The sequence below is a fragment of the Budorcas taxicolor genome, chromosome 15, assembly GCF_023091745.1.
Source record: "Budorcas taxicolor isolate Tak-1 chromosome 15, Takin1.1, whole genome shotgun sequence".
NCBI classification, from domain to species: Eukaryota; Metazoa; Chordata; class Mammalia; order Artiodactyla; family Bovidae; genus Budorcas; species Budorcas taxicolor.
Genome location: NC_068924.1, coordinates 24,541,241 through 24,555,722, shown reverse-complemented (window position 1 = coordinate 24,555,722; position 14,482 = coordinate 24,541,241).

Sequence of the window (14,482 nt, the reverse complement as noted above, 5' to 3'; positions counted from 1 at the left end):
ATTACCCTTATTTGAACCCCTAGATGAGTCATTAAATGTTTTTCTTCCTTGAGTTGGCATGGAAACAACTAGCATGAACTGGAAACTACAACTGGAAGAGTCTTGGATAATGCGTTTCTGTGAAGTCAACTTGCCCGTGGAGATAATAAATATGAGTGATCACAGATGCAGTTGTGAGTCATCACAACATAGGAAATTAGCAGAATTAAACAGTCCCAGGATTCATGTTTGACACCGAAGAGAACTTTCTGCATACCCTGACGGGAACTAATTGAAATGAGAGTGTTTGTATCTTTTGCTATGAATCTTACAGAAATGAGTGAAGATGGACGCAGAGTTTATAAGGAGACTGAGTGATTTTATTTCACAGATTTCTTCTGACAGAAAGTTAACAAAACAGATTAAAGGAACTACTAAGCACCTGCATATATGTTTTTACATTTAATCCTCCCAAGCCCTAAAAAGTTTGTACTATTAAAACATCCACTTTATAGGTAAGTAAATTCTGCATTGGTCTTCCCGGGTGGTTCAGTGGTAAAGAACCCGCCTGCCAATTCAGGAGATGCAGAAGACGCAGGTTCAATCCCTAGATCTGGAAGATCCCCTGGAGAAGGAAAGGGCAACCCTCTCCAGTACTCTTGCCTGGAAAATCCCATGGACAGAGGAGCCTGGAGGGCTACAGTCCATGGGTTCCCAAAGAGCTGGACACGACTGACTTGTTGACATGCACAGGCAAGTTCCACTTTAGAAAGTTAAGATCTTGTCTGAGATTCTAAAGCCAATGTATTGAGAATGTTGTTTATCAGCCATTGAGTAATAATATGAAAGAGACTCTAGTAATAAAAGAGAAATAAGTGATTAACAGTACAAAGAGATAACAAGAGATTAACAGTACAAAGTAGAAAGTTGGGGGGGGGATGGAATGGAATTTATTCAAAACTGTAGAGCCTCACCTCTCATTTAAGCCCACAGAAATTTCTGGAAGGAGACTGATAAAACTTCATTACAGTGCTAAAGGAGAAGAACTTCCTTCACCAGAGCAGAGAATGTGCTTGCGTGCTCAGTCATGTCCGACTCTTGCGACACCATAGATTATAGCCCACCAGGTTCGTCTGTCCATGGGATTTCCCAGGCAAGAATACTGCAGTGGCTTGCCATTTCCTACTCCAGGAGATCTTCCTGCCCCAGGGATCAAACCCGCATCTCTTTCACCCACTGCCTTGGCAAATGTATTATTTACCACTGTGTCACCTGGGAAACCCACAGAGAATGGGAGAAAATCTTAACAGACTGAAATTAGAAGAGATTAAAGCATGCAGTTACAGTACAAGATGAATTCAGGACTGGACTGCCACAGAAATTTCATACACCAGGGTCAGGAGGATGACTGAGAAGCAAAGAAGTCTGACCCCGCTTCACATCTCATACAAAAGCACTGAGGGTATGTGCTTGAGTAGAAAGACAAAGGAGCATCATGCATGACATCTAAGAAGAAAAGGCAGCCTGGACTCTGAAAGATGAGGTGTTAGCACACAGCATCCCAGAAACAAACTGCAGTAAACAGAACATTGACAGGGAGGCTAGCAGGGGACCTCAACTTCAAAGATGAACACATAACCAAAAATGAAGAACCATTTGAAAATGGCTAATACTTGAAAGAAAAGCATTAAGCACAACAATCAGAAGAAATTTATACACCTAGGAAACAAAGCAAGTCAAATAGCAATTTAAAATAAATATAATTAATTTCCAGCGTGACATGAGAAGGCATTGCAGCTATACTTAGAGTTAACCAGATGTTTGTTAAACTAAACGTGGGATGGATGAAAGAAGGAAAAACTTGAGGGACACACTGAAAATCAAAATGAGAACAATAAAGTGGTGAGATGAAATAATAACTCAAGATTTCCTCCAGAATATAGAATGAAACAGAAATGAAATCAAAACTATGAAAAAAAGTTCACAGATATTAGATCTCAGCTTTAAAGGGTCATGAGTCCTTAAAAGCATCAGGCAAGGTGAAGATAAAAAGATCTACCTACATTTTGTAAGATCAAGGATACAGAGAAAACCCTAGAGAGTTCCAGAATGATGTTAACTTTGATATCTAATATTTTATCAGCCACTTTAGATGCAAGAAGAAACTGGAACATTGTCTTCAAAGCTAGGAGAAAAATATTTTTCACATTAGAATTCTATACCATGTAAACTTAACTATTTGTGGGGACAAAGCAAAACTATAGTCAGTCTATAGTGTCCGTTTCTGAAAGAATTACTAAAGAATTGACAAGATGAGAAATGAATCCAGTATGTAGGAGTGGATTTTAGAAGCAATATAGGTTAAAGAAACCAGGAAAACAAAGAATATTGCTATAGTTGTGAGTGAAGGAATATGTGACACTTACTCTTAACTCTATATAGTCGTAGTATGAGTGGTGAATGTAGTAGGTGGTGATAACTGCTGAGCTTAAGCGCAAGACACTGTTCTAAATGTGTTAATCCTTATAACAACCCTATGAGCAATTGGAAATTGATGAGGCTAAAGCATAGAGACGTTGAGCAATGTGTCACAGAGCTAGTAGGTGGGACAGCCAATATGTGAAACTATAAATAGCACATCTATAAATAGAAACTCCAGATAATATTAGCATGTATTATGGACTCAACTGTATCCCCCCAAAACTCATATGTTGAAGTCCCACCTCCCAGGACTTTAGAATGCAGTACTTGGAAGTGAAGTGAAGTGAAGTCGCTCAGTCATGTCTGACTCTTTGCGACCCCATGGACTGTAGCCTACAAGGCTCCTCTGTCCACGGAATTTTCCAGGCAAGAGTACTGGAGTGGGTTGCCATTACCTTCTCCAAGGGATCTTCCCGACCCCGGGATCGAACCCAGGTCTCCCACATTGCGGGCAGACACTTTTACTGTCTGAGCCACCAGGGAAGCCCCAAATAGAACTTTAAAGAGGTGATTAAGTTGAAATGAGACCCTCTGGGTGGGGCCGTAATCCTACAGAACTGCTGTCTTTCTAAGAACGGAAGAGACGTCAGGAATGCGGACACAGAAGAATGCCCTGGGAGGAAATGATGAGGAGGTGGGTACCCACAAGCCAAGGAGAGAGAGAAACCAAGCCTGCTGAGATTTTGCTCTTGGACTTCCAGCCTCCAGAAATGTGAGAAAATATATTTCTGTTGTTTACACCACTTAGTCTATAGCATTTTGTAATGGAAGTTCTAGCAAAATAATACAGATTTGAGTGATGACAGTGTAGCAACAGGAAAAGTGTACATGCTATTAAGTTCTGTTGTTATTGTTCAGTCACTCCATTGTGTCTGACTCTTTGTAACCCCAGGGACTACAGCACGCCAGGATTCCCTGTGTTTTACCATCTCTTGGAGTTTGCTCAAACTCATATCCATTGGGTCGGTGATGCCATCCAACCATCTCATCCCCCTTTCCTCCTGCCTTCAATCTTTCCCAGCATCAGGGTCTTTTCCAATGAGTCAACTCTTCAGGTCTTTTACACCAGGTAGCTGAAGTATTGGAGCTTCAGCTTCAACATCAGTCCTTCCAATGTATATTCAGGGTTGATTTGCTTTAGGATTGACTGGTTGGATCTCCTTGCAGTCCAAGGGACTCTCAAGAGTCTTCTCCAACACCACAGTTCAAAAGCATCAATTCTTCGGTGCTCAGCTTTCTTTATGGTCCAACTGTCACATCCATACATGACTACTGGAAAAACCATAGCTTTGACTATTTGGACCTTTGTCAGCAACGTAATGTCTCTGCTTTTTAATACACTGTCTAGGTTGGTCATAGCTTTTCTTCCAAGGAGCAAGCGTTTTTTAATTTCATGGCTGCAGTCACCATCTGCAGTGATTTCGGAACCCAAGAAAATACAGTCTGTCATTGTTTCCAGTGTTTTCCCATCTATTTGCCATGAAATGATGGGCCCAGATGCCATGATCTTCATTTTTTTGAATGTTGAGTTTTAAGCTAGCTTTTTCACTTTTCTCTTTTACCTTCATCAAGAGGTGGTTTAAGTTCTTCTCTGCTTTCTGTGATAAGGGTGGTGTCATCTGTACTGAATGGCATGTGGTATCTTAGTTCTCTGACCAGGGATTGACACCTGTATCTCTTGCAGTGGAAGTGCAGAGTCTTAACAGACCACCAGGGAAGTCCTATTAAGTTTTAGGTGTACCTTTTAAGGGAGAAGGCAATGGCATCCCACTCCAGTACTCTTGCCTGGAAAATCCCATGGACAGAGGAGCCTGGTAGGCTGCAGTCCATGGGGCTAAGAGTCGGACACAACTGGGCGACTTCACTTTCACTTTTCACTTTCATGCATTGGAAAAGGAAATGGCAACCCACTCCAGTGTTCTTGCCTAGAGAATCCCAGGGACGGGGGAGCCTGGTGGGCTGCCGTCTATGGGGTCACAGAGTCAGACACGACCGAAGCAACTTAGCAGCAGCAGTACCTTTTAAATTATAAGTTTAAACACACTGCTCTAAAAGAAATTAAGAGCAGCCTATAAAGAAATATTTAATTTTAAAACAAAAAAAAATGTAACAAAGAAAACACAATTAATTTTTTAAATGGGAAGAAACTAAGACTTGCAAAGTAAGATGGTAGAAGTAAGTTTGTACATATCAGTGATCATACTATAAATTTTTCCTCTAAAGAGAGAGCATTTAAAATATAAAACTAAGCATGTACTTACTAAGCAACCCAATAACTGCCCTCCTGAGCATTTACCCCCAAGAAAGGAAATTTTATGTTTGCACAAAAACCTGTATATGATTGCTCTTAGCAGCTTTATTTGAAACACCCTAAAACTGGAAAGAACCAAAACGATCCTCAATAGATGAATGGTTATACTATAGTACATCCATACAGCAGAATGCTACTCAGCAATGCAAAGGAGCAAACTACTGATATATATGACAGCTTGGATAGATCTCAAGGACAGTGTGTTGAGTGAAAAAGTCAATCTCCTAACAGCATATAGCATACGATTCCATTTATATATAGCAAGTTTGGAATGACAAAATTACAGGGATGGCAAACAGAGTTGTGATCAGCAGAGGTGAGGGATGGTGGGAGGATGAGTGGGACCATAAAGGAGTAGCACAAGGGAGATCTCTGTGGTGATGGAGCAGTTCTGTGTATCTTGGTTGTAGAGGTAGTTACACAAAGCTACACGTGATAAAATGACTTAGCGCTATACATCTGTACACTCAGTGTACTGATGTCAGGTTACTAGTTTTGATATTGTTATGTAAGCTGTAATTATTATGTAACAGTTACGTAAGCTGTAACTATTAGGGGAAACTGGATGAAAGACATAGAGGACCTCTCTGTACTATTTTTACAACTTCCTATGAATCAGAGCTTAAACTAAGTGCAAGGCATTGTTCTATATATTGTACGTGTATTAATTCATTTAGCAACCCTAAGAGTTATATAACTGGAAACTATTGATGAAAGTGAAAGAGGAGAGTGAAAAAGTTGGCTTAAAGCTCAACATTCAGAAAACGAAGATCATGGCATCTGGTCCCATCACTTCTTGGCAAATAGATGGGGAAACAGTGGAAACACTATCAGACTTTATTTTTTTGGACTCCAGAATAACTGCAGGTGGTGATTGCAGCCATGAAATTAAAAGACTCTTACTCCTTGGAAGGAAAATTATGAGCAACCTAGGTAGTATATTCAAAAGCAGAGATACTACTTTGCCAGCAAAGGTCTGTCTAGTCAAGGCTATAGTTTTTCCTGTGGTCATATATGGATGTGAGAGTTGGACTGTGAGGAAAGCTGAGCACTAAAGAATTGATGATTTTGAACAGTGGTGTTGGAGAAGACTCTTGAGGGTCCCTTGGACTGCAAGGAGATCCAACCACTCCATCTTAAAGGAGATCAGTCCTGGCTGTTCATTGGAAGGACTGATGCTAAAGCTGAAACTCCAGCACTTTGGCCACCTTATGCAAAGAGTTGAGTCATTGGAAAAGACTCTGATGCTGGGAGGGATTGAGGGCAGGAGGAGAAGGGGATGACCGAGGATGAGATGGCTGGATGGCATCACCGACTCAATGGACATGAGTTTGAGTGAACTCTGGGAGTTGCTGATGGACAGGGAACCCTGGTGTGCTGCGATTCATGGAGTCGCAAAGAGTCAGACACGACTGAGCGACTGAACTAACTGAACTGAATGACACTAGGACACAAAGAAATTGTTTTCACACATGTGTGAATAATGCCTGGCACTTGGTAAGTCTGTAAAAAAGATTTGATTAATGAAATGAAGTCAGAAAATTATAATAATAGTGAATAATTAGGAGACTTTAAAACAAAGTTAAGTAAATACTACAGATAAATAATAAAATGCAATATATATAAAATGGGAGCTAAGTGGTTTTTTAGATCAAAGAAAGAGCAAATTTTATGTTATGTTAAAATTTAAGATACAGATTTTAAGTTTTGTTAAATATGGATAGTACATTTCAAAATTCCATTAACTATATATGTAAAATAAATATATATTATATTCCATTAATGGTATATGTATATAATAAATATATATAATATATAATAAATATATATAAAATAAAAACCTCTAAAACTATGAAGAAGATAAAAGGACAATGAAAACATAATCATCAAGAGAATAAGAAGATAAGCCACAGACTGAGAGAAAATATTTGCAAAAGACATATCTGATAAAAGATTATTACCCAAAATATACAAATGATTCTTAAAGTTTAACAATAAGAAAAATACTCCTATTTTAAAAATGGATCAAAAACCCTGAACATACACCTCACTAACATATGAAAAGATGCTCAACATGGTATGTTATCAGGAAATTGAAAATTAAAGAAATAATGAAACACTACAATATACGTATTAGAATGGCCAAAATGCCAAACATTGACAACATCAAATGCTAAGGAAAATGTGGAATAACATGAACTCTCATTCATTGCTGGTAGAAATAAAAAGTGGTATAGCCACTATGGAAAAGTTTAGTAGTTTCCTGAAAAACTAAACATACTCTTACCATACGATCCAGCAATTATGCTCCTTGCTATTTACCCAAATTATCTGACAACATATGTCCATACAAAAATCTCCACATGGATGTTTATAGCAGTTTTATTCATAATTGCTCAAATCTGAAAGCAACCAAGATGTCCACCAGTAGGTGAATGGATAAATAAACTGTGGTGCATTCAGACAATAGAATATTATTCAGAGTTGAAAAGAAATGAGTTATGACAAGACATGGAGGAAACTTAAATGCAAATTACTCAGTGTAAGAAGCCAATCTGAAAAGACTATATGATTTCAACTATGTGACATTCTGAAAAGGCTCAACTAGGGAGACAGTAAATGTATATATATATATTGGAGAAGTGGGTAATGGACAGTTGGAAAGGATTTTAGGGCAGTGAAGCTATTTTGTGTGATATCATAAGGATGGATATATGCCATTATATATTTGTCAAAACCCAGAGAATACACTATACCCTGATGAAAACTAATGTAAACTATGGGCTTTGGGTGATAATGATGTGGCAGTGCAGGCTTATCATTTGTAACAATGTACACTCGGGTGCATGATGTTGATAGTAGAGGAGGCTATGCACACAAGTAGATAGGAGGCATGTGGAAAATCTCTGTACTTTCTGCTCAGTTTTGTGAATATAAAACTGCTCTACTTTTTCAATCATTCCAGTAGGGCAGAAAAGAAGAGGAAAAAAGAGTAAAGTAAATATTTTTTATTTATTTTTATTGGTGGAAATAAATTCAAATAAAACAAAATCATAACTTTAAACGGACCAAATTTCTCATGCTAAATGTCAGTGGTTTATAAATTAGAATTAAAAAAAGAAAATTCTTTTCTAAGATGTTCAAAAGATACATCAGAAACGTCATGACACAAAGGCAGAAAGCCAAGAAGTGGAAAACTAGTAAACAAGAGCAATGCTGAATATCTATTTCAACGTGAGACGAAATCTTGGGAGAACATAATGACTCATTAATTTTGCTGTCCTCTAACAGTGTCTTCTACTCAGACTATAATCCTGGATCAAGGACCAAGACTAGAACATTTGCCTTTCTGGATCTGGCGTCTGCAAGATGAATCACCAAAAGGTACATTGTCCTGGGGAAATACAGGGCCTGGAGGCAGGTGAGGCTCTGGGTAAGATGGGATGTCCTAAGACAAGCTTGTGAATACTGTAAAGATTACAACCTTGGGGTCATCACTAGACTATGAGATTCTTAAGAGCAACAATAGTGTTTCACACACTTATGGTTGCCAGGGTGAAAAGATGGGGGCACATGACAATTAGGGAGCTTGGGATGGACATGTACACACTGCTATATTTAAAACAGATAACCAACAAAATCCTACTGCACAGCACAGGGAACCCTGCTCAATGTTATATGGCAGCCTAGATGGGAAAGGAGTTTGGGGGAGAATGAATACATGTATATGTATGGCTGAGTTCCTTTGCTGTCCACCTGAAACTATCACAACATCGTCACTCCAATATAAAATAAAAAGTTTTAATAAAAATATAAGAAAAAAGAATAGTGTTTTATTATTCATGCTTGAATCACTAGCACCTAAAACATCATAGGTACTTAGTAAATGTTGGATGAATAAATGAGTGAATTGATTCAGCACATAGTACAGTGTAATATTTTAACTCTTGATTATCATTATAAAATTCATCAATACAAAAATATTGCTGTGTTCTCTCTATACCAAAGGCCTGTGACTGGCAAAGGAATAGAAGGTTATCAGAGCACCCAGATAAGCGCGGCCCTGGCTTCTCATGTCCGCACTTGTTCATACTTCCCATTTATCTACTGTCGTCCCTTTCCGGAAATGTATTTCTACTTCCTCTTTTCTTACATAGCCTTTTCTCTACAGCAGTGCTTCTCAAAGGATATTCTACCAACATACATACGCAGACCGTGTGCCAGAGCATGGCCTACTTTCTACCACTCCTCAAGATACATACAGAAGTTAAGAGTAAGCATTTGAAACTTTCTAGACTGTTTCACATTGCCGTAACATCCATGCAGGTTTTTATTGTGTTTTTAAGAGTCATGGAAGGGACTTCCCTGGTGGTCCAGTGGTTGAGTCTGCCTTGCAATGTGAGGGATGTGAGTTTGATCTCTGGTTGGAGAACTAAGATCCCACATGCTTCAAAGCAACTAAGCCTGTGGACCACAACTGGAACCCACATCCCACAGCCACTGAATCCACACAGTCTGGAGCCCACGAGCCACAAGTAAAGAGTCCACATGCCCCAATGGCAAGCTCCTGCAGGATGCAACGAAGATGCTACCTGCCACAACTAAGACGCAACACAGCCTGATCAATTAATTATAAACAAATAAATCTTTTTTTTAAAGTCATGGTCGATGACAGTTTGGAAATAAACAAATAATTTGTCCTTCACCACAGGTAGTTTGAGAGGATTTACACATAGGCTGTTTGCTAAATAAATGCCACTTGTGATCTTTGAAACCAAATCTTAGAAATTGGCTCGTGGTTTAGGCACCCAGGCATAGAAAGAGAGTTGAAGTAATAGTCTCATGACAAAACTCAAGGTGCTAAGGTAGGAAGGGCCTACTTAGCAGAAAAGTGAACCACACTACCCCCCTTCACTAACCTACAGAGCACATAACCCTTCCCCTTTTATTCGGTCCTTCTCAAACTGGTAGAGATATCTCAACCATCCATCAGCTTTCTGCATGGTGTCGACAGACAGCATGTCCTCTTATTTGGGGTTGTTTTAAGACTCAGGTTTTCAGGGGACTTCCCTAGCAGTCCAGTGCTTAAGACCCCACACTTCCACTGCAGGGACAGAGGTTCAATCCCTGGTTGGGGAACTAAGCTCCTACACGCTGCGGCGCAGCCAAAGGAAAAAACACACCGCAGGTTTTCAGAGGAAAGTCTACTTATACAGTAGACCCACTGGGAGTATTTTTACACTATGACCACAAGGACCTTAGCTGTCTTAGAACTAAGAGATTTCCATTCTCAAGGGTGTCTGGTCACGTATGAGCAGAGAAACAGGAATCTCAAAGAATTTCTGGGAAAACACCCAGTTAGCAGAGCCTGTGGAATTATACTGCCATCTATGTGTGACAGTGTCTGGGTGGAAAACATAAGATTATGCCACAGAAATTCAGAATATGGGAGAGATCAATGGGGGTCTCAGGTTATTCTGGAAAGGTTTTTGTGGAGATGGGTCTTAAGTTGGGACTGTGTGACTATAGAGTTTAGATGGGTGCAGGACAAGCCATCCCAGGTGGGAAGCTGGATACGTCATAAACCAAGTCAGAAAAGCAGGAAGATTTTTTTTATTGTCTTTGAATATGCATGTATCCTTACAAAGCATTTTGTGTGTATGTTTGTCCTTTATATAAATAGTTTTGTAATAAATATTTGTAATATTTCTATTTTATTCACTTGGCACTGATTTTAAAAGACCCCATCTAATTTTGTAAAACTACACATACAGATACACAAGCAACTGAAAAAACTTCTGTGCGTGATTCTTTGTAGACCTAAGAAGTCCTCTGCAATGTGCCCAAACTGAACTGATTGAATTTAGGACACGGGATACGTAATCTCAAACAGAAACAAAAACCACTGTCATGTTGCCTTCAAAAATGATTCTGTGCATTTATATTTTCATCAGCAGTATAATAGAGTTACATATAAAAATGCAATATATATTATGACCTAGCTGGGTGTAGCCAGCAAGGTAGTGTGGTTTAGCTTTAAAAATATTTAAAGAGGAAGGAGAAAAATTATATAACCTCAATAAATCATAGAAAGCCTTTGACAATTACTCAACTTCTATTAATGACAAAAAAAAAAAAAAACACTTAGCAAACTGATTTTTAGGAGAGCTTCCTTAATCTAATAGAATACATTAAAAAAAACAGCAAATATTAAACATCATACATTCAATTAGCACAGTGAAATACTAAAATTAACAATGGGAACAAATCAAAGCTGCCCAATATGGTCACTTCTAATTGTCTTTGTTCTCAATAGAGTGCTGAAACAAAAACACTAGAAAAATAATAAAGCGCAGTAGGTGGCAGGGAGGGGAACAGGTTGCCTGGGAAATGGCACTAGGTTCTATTCCTTACAATTACGCAGGAAGCCAGGCACCCATCATGGAAGCTCTGTCATGCTCTGCCTGTGTTCATAACGTGGGGTTGATGGACCCTCACATGGACCTCTGGACAGAAATTAGGAAGTCTGTGAACTTGAATGGCAAAAAAGTTACACCCTTATGTTCACTAGCTCCTACATGAGGTTTAGTCATAGTGACAACAAATCCCAGTAGCATTAACACTACCTGTGGCTCAACAGTCAACTGAAATCATGAATTTTCATATCACAATAGAGTCGTTACAGAATCTGGAAATATCACTCATACTTAACATCACTTAAAATTATTATCAAATATTAGACCTGGCTGCTGAGCAACTGAATAACAACAACGAAAGACCAACTTAAAGAAAAACCATAGAATAAATTGTTGTTGCTTAGTGGCTAAGTCATGTCCAAACCTGCCAGGCTCCTCAGTTCATGGGATTTCCCCAGCAAGTACACCAGAGTGGGTTGTCATTTCCTTCTCCAGGGGGTCTTTGTGACCCAGGGATTGAACCCCCGTCTCCTGCATTGGTAGGCAGATTCTTTACCACTTCACCACCTGGGAAGCCCCACAAAACAAATTAGGTTATTTCAAATATTGATAACTACACTTTGACATAATTATTTTTTTGTTTTAAATCTATATAAACTTAATTACATTTTCAGCTCTGCCAGAAATGAACTCTTAAACCAGTCAATCAGGAATCACCTGATTGAGCACTAGTTAGGTAACATGCTTGGTAGACCCTGCCATCCCTAAAGAAAAGTAACCTTGCAATAACCAACCTAACTTTTTTGGCCTAGTATAACTTCCCCTGTTCTCACTCCCTTCTGTCTGAAAATTTCATTCAGTACAGCTCCTCAGAATTCCTACCTGCTAGACTGGATGTTGTTCAACTCGCAATTATTGCTCAAATAAAATCTTAAGGTTTGTAACATGCCTCCTTTATCTTTCAACAGTTCTAGTGTCAGAAGAGGGAACCAAAGGAGACGCCTGATGGCCTCCAAGCACAAGAAGCAGCTAGGGAAAGGCAAAGGTACACATTGAGACCCTGGGGTTCATTACCTTCCTGCTGCCTCTGGAAGTGGAGGGTAACATAGCAAAAATTAGCATCCTAGCTCCCTGGCTTCTGTGTGATGAACTTTTAGACTTTTGAGCATTTCCTCTTCCAGAAGGGGTTTGGAAACTGACAAGAGTTAGACTAGGTCTGATTTAAAAACTGGACTAGGTATGGGGTCAGATTGGGTTCAATTTAAACTAGATTGAGCCCTGTGTGAAGCCTCAGGTGAATAATATTTTGTTTTAAGGCTGATCAGGTTAACCCTACCAGGGATAATCTTGAATTACAGTGGCAACCATGGAAAACTTTTAATCTAAATAAGTTTATTTATCAGGTACCCTAGATAAAAGGGGTCTCAGACAAGCAATAAGCATAAAAAGGTTGAGGTGAAAATAGTTTTCCTCCTCCACAGTTTCCGATGGCCAGGATGAGACCTGCTGGAACACCCCACTCACTCCAGAGCCTGCAGATGGGATCCTAGGAAAACTGGCAGAAGTCAGCAGAGGATGAGAATTCTTCCCAAAGTCAGCTCTCCCAGATTTCTATCTGGGGTACCTGGTCAAGAGAAACATAAATTTCCACACTGTTCCTTTCTTTCCAAATTCAGATTGGAGGCAAAAAAACATTTGCAAGACTTAGATCTTTAGGGATTTCCCTTGTGGTTCAGTGGTTAGGACCTTGCCTTCCAACACGGGGGGTTGCAGGTTTGATCCCTCGTCAGGGAGCTAAGACCCCACATGTCTTGCAGCCAAAAAGCCAAAACATAAAAGAGAAGCAATACTATAACAAATTCAATAAAGATTTTTTTTAATCTTAAAAAAAAGAATTAGATCTTTGGATTGTGGCTCATAAATTTAATTTCCTAAAGGAAATCAACCCTGAGTATTCACTGGAAGGACAGTTGCTAAAGCTGAAGCTCCAATACTTTGGCTACCTGATGTGAAGAACTGACTCATTTACAGAGCCAACTGGTAAAGACCCTGATACTGGGGAAAACTGAAGGCCAAAGGAGAAGAGGGAAGCCAAAGATGAAATGGTTAAGACAGCATCACAGACTCAATGGACATAAATCTGAGCAAACTCCAGGAGACAGTGGAAGACAGAGGAGCCAGGCATGCCACAGTCCTTGGGGTCGCAAAGTGTCGGACATGACTAGGCAACTAAACAGTTTGTTCACTGTCTATTCTTTCTCTCCCAGGAACAGCTTGAGCCTTCATATTTGCTTTGTGTCATGAGTACCTGTCCTGCCCCTTGTTTTGTGCCCTGAGAACCTGGCTTAGCAACTGTCTGATGGGGACCCAAAAAATATGGCCACACAGAATTGTGGCTCACACTCCACTGAATGACTGGACAGAAGCATGGATTAGAGCTAGGGACCAACCAACTGCTGCCAGCTCTCAGGGCAGTTGTCTAAGTCTTTCTTTCTCTTGGTTATCTTTGGATATTGGGAAAGTATTATCTTGCACCCTCTTTGGGGACACCTCTTACATTCGAGGAGTTGTTCAGTACTGTCAGGAGTATTTACTACTTGTCCTGACTGAAATCTGACAAGTTATTTGAAATCATTTTTTAAAGTAGCTTTATGGTCAGAAGTTGGCCAAATTAAAGGCTGATATTCAGAACGTAAGAGGAACTTTCTGTTTAGGCCATGCCCCTAAGCTAAAATGAAACTACTTGCCCAGAAAGAAAGAAAAACATTCTGAACCCTTTGTGGGAGGACTTACTGAAATACTCCAAAGACAAACACCTCTAAATCTAAAACACAGGAATCTTTTCACTTCTCTCTTAGCACGCTACTTGCCAAGGATTTTTGCAGAAACTAATCCCTGTAGCTAATGATTTGCTACATAAGTGAATATTGAAATGTTTCTGGTGAATAAGGTTCAGGTAACAAAACGTGTGTTAACATGTCTCTGGTCAATAATGAGTTCATAAAGACCTTCTTTGAGACATAAGGAAGTAAACTGAATATAATGTACTTATATGGGTATGTTACCACCTTGATATCACTCAGTTTTCAACCCAAATCTTTGAGGAATTTAAAACAACTCTCCAACAAATTGAGGACAACTTGTACAACTTGTCCTACAAATTGAGACTTTGCAAGAACAAAAAAGATCACCTATCCTTTTGACCAGTCCCCAAACCTCCGCTACTCATCTCAAAAGGCCTGTAGGTATTGAAAAACCTCTGCTTTTAGGAAACCAAAGTCCTTCTAGGAGGAAC